Raw genomic sequence first — 13,130 nt, forward strand, 5'->3', positions numbered from 1 at the left:
GTAAAAACAAACAACTCCACCAACAAACAAATATGTACAAGACAAACCTTATAGGTGCAAAGAAACACAGAGGACCAAGGAGTGGACCTGATCAAGATGAAAATACATTTTTCAGGAATCGCTACATTGCACCTGTACCTAGAACAGTTTTACTGTCTTATGATGGTTTGCAGTTTTGGGGAGTTTTGTTGTTCTTTTTGTTTTGTATTTTTGTTGATAGAAACATCTGACTAGGGTTACACAAGGCAGTGTGAACAGCAGGGCTCTTACACGTGTTTCCTGAACTTCCAGGGAGTCCCGTAAGGAAGCAAGAATTCTCTGAACAAGGATGTGATGACTTAAATGAAAGAGGAAACATTTTGATCAGTTTTTTAAATCTAAATGCAGTTAGCATAAGTTCCAATGGGATGACAGGCATGTTGAATTCTAACTTCTGCTCTTTGGATATCAATAGGTCCACTGGCTATGATTGTGTGAATTATTCTGTAATCTGTATTAGGATGAAGTGAATCAAGAGAGTTCCACTTTACTGAGGAAAGCACAGAGTATATATGTGTCCTATATCTACTATCTAAATCTACAGGATGACGGGGAAAAGTGAGGAATGTTCTAAGGGTCTACGTAGAAAGGAAAAAGACAAGGTTAGTAAAGATTAGATGCAGTCAGCATGACCCAGCCATGAGCTGCTCGTGTACGTAGAGAGAGATGGGGAGAGCGAAAGAGAAAGGGAGGGGTAAAGTATGCAAGAAGAGGGAGCGGATGACCTCGAGTGAGGAGCTCTCGGTCAAGCAGTTACATTATGGCTGATAAGCAGAGACGTTGCGTTGGGGTCTACCAAAAATTACGTCAAATGGAGACAATTTGGTAGTGGCACTGGGCGTCATTCTGATCTCACACAACACTGCTGGCAGTAGATCTATCCACTTCTTTCCTGTTTCCATCATGACCTTTGTCAACCTTTCTTTCAAGGTATGATTCATTCTCTCAAAAATGCCAGATGACTGAGGATGATAAGAGATGTGAAACTTCCAGTCAATAGTTAGGTAGGTGCATAGTTTCTGAGTTACCTTAGAAATGAAACAGGGTCCCTGTTTCACTCCCCTGGAGTGCCAAATCTTACCCAAGTCATGAGGAATCCCAAACGCAGGAATCATTGTAGATGGTGACAACCTGATCCCGGAGTAGATGGCAGGCCCTGGTCAACAGCATCAGCTCAGCTGCTTGAGCAGACCTGTAAGGAAGAGAGTAAGCCTCCCAAATGAGGTTAGGCAGAGAGCAGACAGAATAACCACAGAAAAATTCAAAGTCAGACAGTTTAAAACATGAATCATCTATAAAAATGTGATAGCCGCCTATTTTTAATATCAGTCATGCTAGGAGGCATAACTCTACAGTTTTTCACCCAGCATCATGAATGCAGTAGAAATATTTACGAGGTGGCTGGAGCCGTGCGCCGAAGTCTCACCCTGCTGTAGAGAGGCAAGCTTAGTATAGAGGGCAGGTGCGGCTTGTGTGTGTGTGTTTATTTCTTTATTTTTATACATTTCTGTCCTGTATTGTGCCATGTTCACTGTATTATTCTGATTGTTTTAGCAGAAAGTATTGCATGTTTCTCAGTATCTCTTTGTCACTGGTTAGATGATCTAATTACACTGCACTTTCTGTCCATATTTCTACGAGCGGAGGATAAACAGCTGGGACTCTCTGGGGTCTGACTGAGGTGTTTGTTTTTGTGTGTGTAACAGGAACCAGACATTTACATGTGATAAACGTGATGTCAGATTAAACGGCAGTGGTTTTGTCCCAGTGCCCTGTGGAGATGATCAGGACATGTCTCTCAGTGATGCCAATGCTTAGACCAGATGCTTAGACAGCTGGAGTGATGGTGTTGTGTGTGACAGTGGGCTTGTCCTTATAGGGATCTTTTAAAAGCTGTTGATGATGCTCTTATGGCATCCACTTATGCAGAATGTGTAGCTAAGCTTTCCCTCCCTGCCTCTCACTTTCACTCATTTATGTATGTTTTCCTCTTGTTTGTTACTGGGATGATAAGCGTACCCATAGATGAAATTGTGGCTGTTCTCATGCCCCCACCTTGTCTCAGAATGTGTCCTGGAAAGAATAAGTACAATGTTAACCTCAATAATCTAATTTTAAATGAACTATTCTAACCCATTTACTGTTGGTTTTGAGGACTATCTCCCAATATTTGCAGTGCCATTACATGTGTGAGCACATGCGGGTGAAAGTGTAAGTGCACTGCATGTTCCCACTAACACCAGCTAAGCCTTACAGTGGGCAGAGGAGGAGGCAGTGATTGAGAGTCCCAGTTTAAGTGGACTAAAGTGGTGTCACAAGTTCATAATGTCATTAGCCAGAATAGCAATTCAGTGGAACTTGTTATATTATGGACATGGTGCTCTGAGGAAATCTTGGTCCACAGACAATATCCATGTTGACTTCAGGCAAAACAACAAATATGGGAGAAAAGCATACCTCCCAACAGCATGTTTTTCTTAAAAGCCTCCACTTGCCATCATCTTTTGAGAGCACAGAGATATCTGGAAGATCCACAAGTGTGCCACAAGTGTACTTGTAATTGTAAAAATTACATGTTGAATATTTTCTCCAAAAATATTGCTTGTGCCTGAAATACGAGGCAGTCTGCAATCTCCTTTTCATTCTTCCCATGTGCCTGTCAGCTTTTGTGGGTTGAGCAAGTGAAAAAGATGCCTAGTGAGCAGGTAGATATTTTGTTGTTCTTGTTGAGAACCTAACAACTCAGCAAATTAACCTGGACCAAAACCAGATTTAAAGAAACCAGAACTTGAGGGTCAGGTTTTCCGGTCAAGCAAAAGTATCAGCAAAGAGAGAGTGAGTGAGTCAGAGATAGTAGCTGTTCTTTCCTGGCTGTCTCTGTGTTACCAGAAGTATACTGACACCTTTATCATTTTTACTGGTGTGTAAATGCACAATTGAAGCAATGACTTTGTATTTCATCAAGTGTCATGTGACACAAAAATCTGCTGATTATTTAAACAAATCAGAAGCCTCTGGGTCATAAACAAATGCCTAGTGCCAGAAGCATTTTATAGTCCCATATGTGCAAGCTGAACAATATTCATAATTTGCTGTTGTTTTAGTCCTGTTTGGCCATCATTTTGCCTTGTTAATATGGCCATGTGTCTGAAAATCCATTGTCATGGAGAATAATGCATGGTGTTGTAGGATAATGTATGTCTTGGACTGTTTCTCGATGAGGCAATAAATGAACAAAATATGGAAATATTAGTTTTAGCTCTCAGCATTTCTTGTTTAAAGGGTCTTAGGCTAGTGATATGTGCATTATTTTTTCTGTGATGTTCTTCTTTTATGCTTCTATACTACTCTGTTGTCTTTCAGTAACAGTTCCAAAAATTCTGCCTTTGCTTTAGTTCTGCTTTATTAATATATTTGCTTGTGAGAGAATTAGACCAGGGACAAGCATGATATCTCAAACATTTCCTGAGATGTCAATGTTACTCTTAATAAATCTTCATAAATCAAAAACACACTGAGGAACTCTGGCCACATTTCATTTGAGCATACCCATGCACTGTGTAATCTTCAATATGCAATAGTAGACTAATTAAATAAGTTGTACATTTTTCAGGGTTATTAACATGGAACATATACTTTCAAAGCATCGGCACAGTGGAGGCACTGAGATAGTGAGTGTTGCAAATGTGCCGTGGCTGGAGTTTTCCAGCATGTCACTGTCACTGCAGAGTGGTCAGCCACCCAAAATATCTTGGCAACTGCAGTCATTTGGTCAGAAGCAAACCACTGATAAAGGGCTAGAAAATGTGTAGAAATGTGGATGGTGGCAGAATGGACAATGGACTCTAACTATGCAACCATGAGGTGCCTCTTGTAACGCTTGGAGTTAGTCCTATTTAAATTATGCTCCAACCCAGATTAGCAGAGAGCTTTGGAACTGGTAGCGAGAAGCCTGTGAAGCACGTGGAGGAGACGCGAGTCAGACTCAACTCAGTTATGCAATAATCTTGGCGGTTTATTCATTACATGACAGAGGCTTGCTCTTGGAATTCTGTTGACAGTGCATACATGAACTGTAGAAACATCCAAAGCTCATAAACACATTAACAGAGAAATGAAATTAAGGACAAAAGAATCGCTGGGTCCAGTAAGGTCCGTCATGTACAGTACAAAAAAAAGTCTTCTCCTGTGTGGCATTCATGCACATGCATTTTCCGTAAAACACAACTTAAAGGGACAGCAGACAAATTACTGCCCGTTACACTCTGCACAGCAGTAGGTATTTAGAATATAGTCCTGTGAGAGTGTATACACAGCAGTAAATTCTGTTTCTATTTCTATTTCTATGTGTATCAGAGGGTTTCTTCTAAAACCACTAGGAATGTTCAAAAGACCTCTGCGTCATACAGAGAACTGGCACAGCCAATAGGGAGGAAGCTTTCATACCGGGGGTGGAGAGAGCGGCGGAAAGTTCATTAATATTCATAAAGCTGATAACACAATAGGAGCGGGTACTGGCGCAGTCAATCACACGCTACTGTGTAAGTGATTTGTAGCTAGCTAGTGTTTGTCCACACTCCAATTATAATCAGTTGTTAGGCTTATTGACCTTTAGAATTCACATCAAAAGATGAGAGGTGTCAGTAGATTTGGAAAAGAGGAAAGGTGGCTGCACAAAGCTGCCACCAATAAGACCAAACCACAGTGCTCAGAAAGCAAACAACGTTCAGGTACGTGTATACACATTTTATTTAAACACTGAAATGAAGGAGCATGTGATTTTGAATCTTTAAATTATATGGGATACCTTAAAAATATTTGTACTGCTGCCTCAAGAAAGAAACAAACAGAAATGCAGTTTTAGTACATTTAAAAAAAAAGTTGTTTGGCTATGATGGAAGGTTGTGTATGGTTATGTGTGCTTGTGTGTCAGTATGTAAATTCTTGTGTGAAAAATACCTTGTATACTTTGTTTAGGCTCTTGATGTGGGTGTGCACAGTCCAGAAACTAGAGACAGCACACATTTTGCTCAACTTGTTCTACCTCCAATCAATGGTAGCCATCCACTACCATTTCAGAGAAAAAAAGGTAAAGAACTATAAAGTCTATACATTCTAGAGAAAATTACATGGCAATTCATTCCTGTTGGTTTTTAACACATGGTTTCATATGAAGAGTCAGAATATATTTTTAAAGTGAGCCTTCTCATCTGTGGGTGTGCACAGTCCAGAAACTAGAGACAGCACACATTTTCTGTGTCTGTTTGTGTGTGTGTGTCTGTCTGTGTGTGTATATGTTACTTTCCAGGGAATAAAATTGTCTGTACATGTTTAAAAAATGTCAGTAAAAGAAGTCAGTATAATTTTGGGAAGGAAGACTATGTTCCAAACACAAGTCACTCGTTGTCTTCCAGTGAATCAAATAAACACATCAGTATAATGGATTGTAATTGACATGGTGTGCCAGAATTGTACGTTTAGTATTCATGTTTGAAGAATTACATAACTTTTGCTCTCTTAGCCTTCATCTTTATTCAAGGCTTTATGACTTATCTTGGGATATGCATCAAACCTTACCAATGTACTGCTAGTCAGATTCTCTCCACCTAGTTCCACAGTTAAATTGTGCCAGATTCTGACATCGTTGTGCGATTCAACACAGCTGGCATGTACACTATTATAGCTGTAATTAAGGGAGCCATTCTAATGGCCACAAATTACTGAAGAAAAGATATCTGACATTTAAGGAGAGAGACTCAGAGCTGAGTCCTACTGAGAGAGCAGCTCCGTGACTTCTTCATCCAAAAGTTCAGTAGACAAGCGAATCCCAAAGTTACAATCATCTATGTTATGCTCATTTTTGCTGATATGACTTCAAAACCATCCCCACTCTAACCAATTTCTTTGGGTTTCCCAGTAACACTAGTTGACCTTAGCATAAAGATAATGTTTCGTTCTGTCCTATTTGTTGACATGTTGAAGCTCATTATCTTAACGAGCAGGGTCCAGCATTGATCTGTCAGTTGCAGACCACATCTCTACCAGCTCCATTCCTGAGTCACATGCTATCAAAAAGCTAGCTCCTGCTATCACTGCAATGAGCAGGGTGCCAAAGGTCTGTAAAAATCTAATAAGAATGATGTATACCATATGCAATATTATAAATATGTATCCTTAAAAATACTTATAGGTAATGCTTGAAATAATATGTAGCATAGAAGTAGCACATAACCTTTTGTACTAAATTATAATACTTTTTAATAGCCATTGTAAGAAATGTTCATTTAAGAACACTGAATAAATTATCTCTAAATCCTCATAGTGATCACAAATATAGATGCTCTGAGGAAAAAAGTCTCTGTACCTGTCCTGGGCTCTAGGATAAGCAGTTAAAAACTTTGGCTTCATCAGGGTTTTTAGTAACCAATCCAGAAACCTCTCTTCCTGCTTCTAAATTATTTTGCATGTCAAAAAATACAAAACAAAACCAGCAGTAAAAAGTTATCCTGACCATGGCATGTCAATCCCACAAAGAAGCATTTGCAGTGCTAGTTCACATCATATACAACTCATTCTTAAAGAGGGTTTAGTATTAATAAACTATGGCTTCTGATATTGATGCTGTGGGCCTCTGAAGAGGGAAGCATACTTCACATCTTACAGTCCTTCCTTCAGAGGCAGCCATTTTGGTCTTCATCTTAGCAGCATACTGCTGTGCTGTTGAGCTGCCCTCCTAAGTTGGCTTGATTGTAACACCCTCTTTATTTTTTAGAGCAGAGTGAAGGAAAATAGAAAGTCATCCTGTTTTCTCCCTCAGGAATGCTTTGCTAGCCAGCAGATGACAAAAAGCCCTCCCTTGAGCAATGCTAATGGTTGTCACACTGCTCAGCCGACATCTATTCTAGGTTGTCTTGCCGGTAGGGCCACTAAGTTCCTCTGGACGACGCAGCTTCCCTGGTAGAATAAAACATCAGGCACTTTTTCTGATGTTATCCTCCAGTTGTTTGCGACTCTGCTTTGAGATTGAATGGCCCACTAAAGCCTTGCAGTGTGTAAATTGGTTTCTGCATCTACCTGGTGCAAAACCAGTGCAGGCCTAACTTTAAATTGAATACTGCTTGCTGCAAGCCAGATCTTCTTTAATTTATAAGATGGAAGGGGGTTGGGCTCATAGATTAATTTATGGGCCAACACAAGCCGAATGTCACAGAATGCTCGCCTGTCACGAGTCAAGTGGTTTGGCCCGCCACATGCAGTGGGGGGATCTTGTATGTTTGTTTTGTAGCCACGCTTCCATGGTTGGCACACACCTGCACAGGGTTTACTGTCTGTCTACTTAAACCCCTGTCAGTGTGTGCACCGTTGTTGGTCATTGTCTCTAGCTTAGTCTCTTGTCTAAAAAATACCCATTGCAAGTAACGTCTGTGTTTGTTTTCACTGTTTCCGTATTATGTGTAGATCGTTAGTGTTAAATGTTTAATAATGTTCACAGTTATAGTTGTATGTGATTGCCACCTGTGTTTTCTGTGTTTAATGTTAATAAATGTTTCACAAATTCAAGGGAGTCTGTGTGTCCTGGCCCAGGCCTTATGGCGCTCAGGCCAGCAGCAACATTACAGAATGACCAACCACCACAGGACACTTACTCCCTCTGCAAATGACGGACTTCCTAGCAGGAGGTGTGTGAGTTAATGTCTAAATGTAACATTCATAACCATTTTTGTCTACCTTGTGTTAATGTTAAAAATCGTTAGTGTTAAGTGTCTCTATGTTCACTGTTTGTGTTATATGGAATGCCACTATAGTCTTTATGTTTTATGTAAATAAATGTTTGTCCACGTCGAGAGAGTCTGTGCATCCTGCTCCACACCCTTCGGCACTCGCGTTACACTGAGAGGACACAGAATCTTTATACTCCTTTATGTTTTATGTTATTAATATGTCTAATTCAATGTTAAACCTCTTTTCCCTGTAAACACTCTTTTTATTACCTCAGTATATACATAGGTTGTGTATATACACAATATGAACACAGTATATATATGTATATACACAAACACAAGGTATATATACACAATTACAAGTGAGAAAAACATGTGAGAACAATGAAGTAAGGCAGAGAATACCAGACAAGGGGCGACAGAACTGGCATCAAATAATGTTCTAATCATTCTTTAGGGAATCTGTCAGTCACATATATGTTATGTACAGTATCTTCCAATGAAAATTAACAAAAATCAGCCTTTGTGTACTGTTATTCACGTCACACATATCTCTATATGTATTTCGGTTGTGGGCCTCACTGAGCTTGACAACATAGGTTTTTCTGCAGTTGTCAAACGTTTTAAGCTGGTTGTAGACATTGCACCTGATCTGTGAACTTTTCAACAGTATGAAACAAACTGGTCAACTGGTTTTTCTGTTTTGTTTAGCTTCACTTTTTGTGGCTCAATTGGATAAAACTCAACAAAAGGAAGTATGATTGTGACCCAGTCTGAAAGATTGTCAGAGATAAATAAGGGCTGATATATCAGTACAAAATTGGGCTTATGTAATGCTCAGACATCCACGGTCAAATTGTTTTCTCAGTCATTAATTGCTGTTCTCAATGTCTTGTCAACTTGATGTTGAATTATGTGTTTGTTTTCTGCTACAGAAGAAGCTGACAGATTTGGCCAGTGCAGTGCAGAGAGAAACTCAAAAGGATCCACCTGTGACTATAGAGGACTTTCATATTGTGGTTGGTAGTGTTTCTAGCTATGAGATATGGTTTTGGTTACACTGAAGCATAGTAATATTAAAGCTTGTTAAAGTATATAATATTTCCCATTTCCCATTCTGGCCTTATACTAGTAGCTACTTAAAAATATTAACACACAAGTAGATTATATTTCTCCTATAATTAGATGATGAGTCTTACACATAAAAAGCATGTAAAATGTGTCTTTTATGTATATGGTGTAACATGCATATTTTATATGTAAGATCATTTCAAAAACACTAAGATAGTACAAGAACACGTGGCTACTGAGTCAGTGAGTTAACTGAACTCCTCAACAATCTAAACTTCAATGAATGTTTCATACCATGGCACTGCAGATTAGGAGGACCTCTGTTGGCAAGAAGAGAGATTGCTGACACATTGACTATATGATTAAAGACATTATGAGTAAAGAAATTAATTTTAGTTTGCACCTGTGGTATCTGAGTTACCGGCATTTTTTAAAAAAGGTCAGAAGTGTCCATCACTGAAAAACCAGGTAAAATATATTTGTGCCACAATAAGACCAATAATAAGACATCACTCTCCTACATCTACATATGCATTAGTGCAGGGTCTCACTGGGAGGAAGAGGAGGCTGGCCTTGAACACGCTGAGAAGCCTACCCAGACACATCCTGCTGGATGTTAAAGTCAAAAGCAGGGTGCCCGTGAGTCAGACGCTCTGGGAGCTTACTCGGCACGGGAGGGAGAGGTTTCAGGGCCAACATGGGAGTGTTGGACTGGCCAACGCTCAGGCGCAGAACATCCTGTTCCTGCTTTTTGTTCCTTGCATTGTACCCGTAATGAAAAATGCAGCCCAGCCTATTAGTGCTCAGCCTTTATAGTCCACAGTGCTAATAAGGTCAATATAAAACCCGGTAAACTCAGCACTGGGTCAGTGTCTGCTGATTCAACTCAAAAAGTTGAATACGGGTCTGGGCCATGAGGCCGGGGCTGCTGAGGACTACGTCCTAGATGACACTGTAGTCCCTCATGGCAACAACCCACCTGTTCACCCTGACGATGGTCTGACCGGCCAGGTGAAGTGGACAAAGCACCAGGCACACGGCCTGGACAAGGTGGCTGACGCTGGGCCACTGAGCAGTCCAATTCTGTCCAAAAGGTAACGAGAGGAAGAGACATCGTGCGCACGCACGTCTGTGGAGACAAAATACGACATGCGCACGCATAAATCTTTGACAGGCTACTTACTTGAATCCCTAGTCGATACCCAAACTGTAGAAAGAAGAACACACACATCAGTGCCACATATAGAATAGTACCGACACGGTCGCGATTTGCTTAGTGAACACTTATAATGAACGCGGTACACCGCTGCACGTCTGCAATACAGACAATACCGCAATACGGTCGATCTCGAGTTGTAAAGCACCACTTCGGACACGCATGCAAGCTAACTGGGTGCATTTAATCAGCCATTTTAATGTCATCTAGCCAGACAGTCAGACACACTGTATTTTACACATAAATGACCGAGACGAGCGACCGATTTAGCGAGCGAGCTCGGTCGGTCGGTTGTGGCTGCTAATTTCGCCCATTAAATTTCACTTTTACATTCTTGACGTGCATAGACGGGGAATAAAAGCCAGTAAAGAACCAGAGCGTAAAACCTACCGAAAACGGATCGAAGGGCTAAACTTCAGACAACAGGAGAAACCGGCTGTGCTGATCTCCACTGTAATCCGGAGACAGTCAGCTGGTGTTCGGCACCTTTTCTAGTCGCGCTAGTTTACTAGCTAGTTGGCTAACGTACGACAGCTTTCTTTCAGAGTAATCTAACAAAGCGGATGTGTTCAGATTCCACTCATACTGAATAAAATGTACTAAAGGTTATAAAGACGGTGAACTACCATGGCGTTGTTCAAGCATAACCCACTAATGTTAGTATTCAAGAAAACTACTGAAAACACATCTGCTAATGTTGATTTCTAGCTAACGCTAGTTTAGCTGCACTGTAGCTACAGTACAGTACAGCATTGACCTGTTCCAGCCTCTCCATCTGTATTTCTCTCCAGTGTCTTGGCTGTTTTGTTTTGTTTTTTGATAATTTTTGCCCTGGTTTTCTCTCTGAACTGTGAACTCTCTTCTTCTTTGTGTACTGTGAGGACGAGCGTCAGGTGCTGTGCTGATCTCCACTGTCATCCGACTCCAAACACACCTGTACCTGCGTCTCCTCATTAGATGCGCAGACCTGAATGAACTCCAACGTCCACGAACCCTCCACCTTTACTGTTGATGGTTTATATGAAATTCACAAAGAGCTGTTTGTCCAGAAAATATGAATGTGTCTGCTGAATATAAACATGCACAATATAAAAAACATTTATATGTATTATTCATTGTATTGTTAAGTTTAAAAGCTTGATGATAATCTGGAATGCCATAAATTCCCGGATAACAAATGTAAAGGGGACACATCCGGTTTTAATTGGGCCAAAATGCCGAAGAAATTGAGGAAGTTGATGGAGGGCAAGAAATCAAAAAGAAAACATTTGAAATTAATAAAGTGGCTGCAAAATAAGAAAGTACTACAAAGAGATTAAATGCGATCTTTGTCACCACAAAATGAAACTACACAACAGCGACTGCTGGGACTGCTATGAATGGTAGGCTAACGAGTTTACTTAAATGTTTTACTGTAACTTTATCTTAAATTAAACTTTCTAGCTAACGTAGACTTTATCAAATAACGTTGTCCCTTAAAGAATGCAGAGATTAATTGCAAGCATTTTTCATTATGACTTTGGCACATTCTTACATCGAATAGTAATTTAACAGTGTTAAATAGGCAGAACATGTAACGTTGGGTCTAGACTGTTAGACTCTCTGTACTGATCGCTATCCTGGTACATATCAGTGTTATCATACAGGAGGTGTCAACGTGCTGTGCTCAGGGGAAGGCAGACGAGGAGATCAGTCAGACACAACTCTGTGTTTAGTGTTTAAAGTGTCTCTCTTCAAATGGATGACATCTGTGTACAGGAGGGAGCAGCTAACACACGCAGGCTTATGTGTCTTACTTTATACAACAAGTGTGAACTGAGTGGCCATTTGAACTGTAATCAAACAGATTTTTGTTCAGCACATCTAGACACTTTCTGTAGTGTAAAAATATTTTAATGGTGCAATCTCAAACATCCATGTGTAACAAGCAGGTTAATTGGTTTTATTCAAATCAAGTCAATTGTTTGATTAAAAGAAGCAAAATAACCAGAACAGTTCACATGAACAAATTAACTTAATTAACAAATAAACTTCACAATTTTACTGAGTACATTCAATATCTTAGTAAGAAAGTGTTAAATACATTTCTTCAGTTATATAATCAATTTAGCACCATTATGTCCCTTCAGGTTTTCTCAAGTTACTTGTCAAAATTGTCTAAGAAAGTGAGAGAGGCTTGTGTGGTGGCGATGGAAGAACTCAGAAGAAGGAAAGGAGGATGCAGACAGCTCACTGTCATAGATGAGAGTAACTTCAGGCATAGAAGAAATGCAGGTGCATCTTTTATGTGGGTATAGAATTTTGTATAGTCTTAATAATGTATAATGGACACACAAGTCTTCATGCTTCATACCTGTAATTCTTTCATCTTGTTAATAGTTCTTAATTAATGTAATAATGCTTTACTTTTTATGTTACACGGTATGGAAGAGGGCGGATGGCTGGGGCGTTGTGGAGGAGGCAGTGGGTCTCTGGGATGCTGGGTGAAAATGCTGTCCACACTAAACAAAGAGAGCCAGTTCTTCACCTAGTTCAGAGAAGGTCCAGAAGGGAACTAGTGCCACTCATCATTCAGCATGTAAGGAGGCGATCCACAATCCTCAGTGGTGAGTGGCGTGTCTACCGGCAGGCTCTGTCTCAGCTTGGCTACAGACATTACACAGTTAACCACAGTATATCATACATGGATGCTCCTACAGGGGCTCACACGTAGAATATAAGGAGGGCCTGGAGAACATACAAGGAAACTGTTTGGAGGCTTAGAGGTAACCGGAGAGAGGAGCTGGTAAAGGATCACTGGACAGTGAATAGAAATGTATGAACGGCTAGCAAAAAAACACAATAATGGTCCTCTAGGACGATTCATTCATGACCTTGGAAAACTCCATGAATGAGAACTCCTACTATGCATATTTATTAACAAGCACATTAGTCTGAAGACATCAAGTCTTTTTTTTAATGTGTGTTTTATAAAATATTACCAAGTAATTTATACATTTCTTAACAGACAACTTCAAATGATAAGTTTATTTGAAAGTGTGTCGTTTATAAATGGCCTACAGACATTTATAGATATTCGTGTA

This window comes from Electrophorus electricus, chromosome 1, assembly GCF_041902795.1.
Source record: "Electrophorus electricus isolate QZ-2024a chromosome 1, ASM4190279v1, whole genome shotgun sequence".
NCBI lineage: Eukaryota > Metazoa > Chordata > Actinopteri > Gymnotiformes > Gymnotidae > Electrophorus > Electrophorus electricus.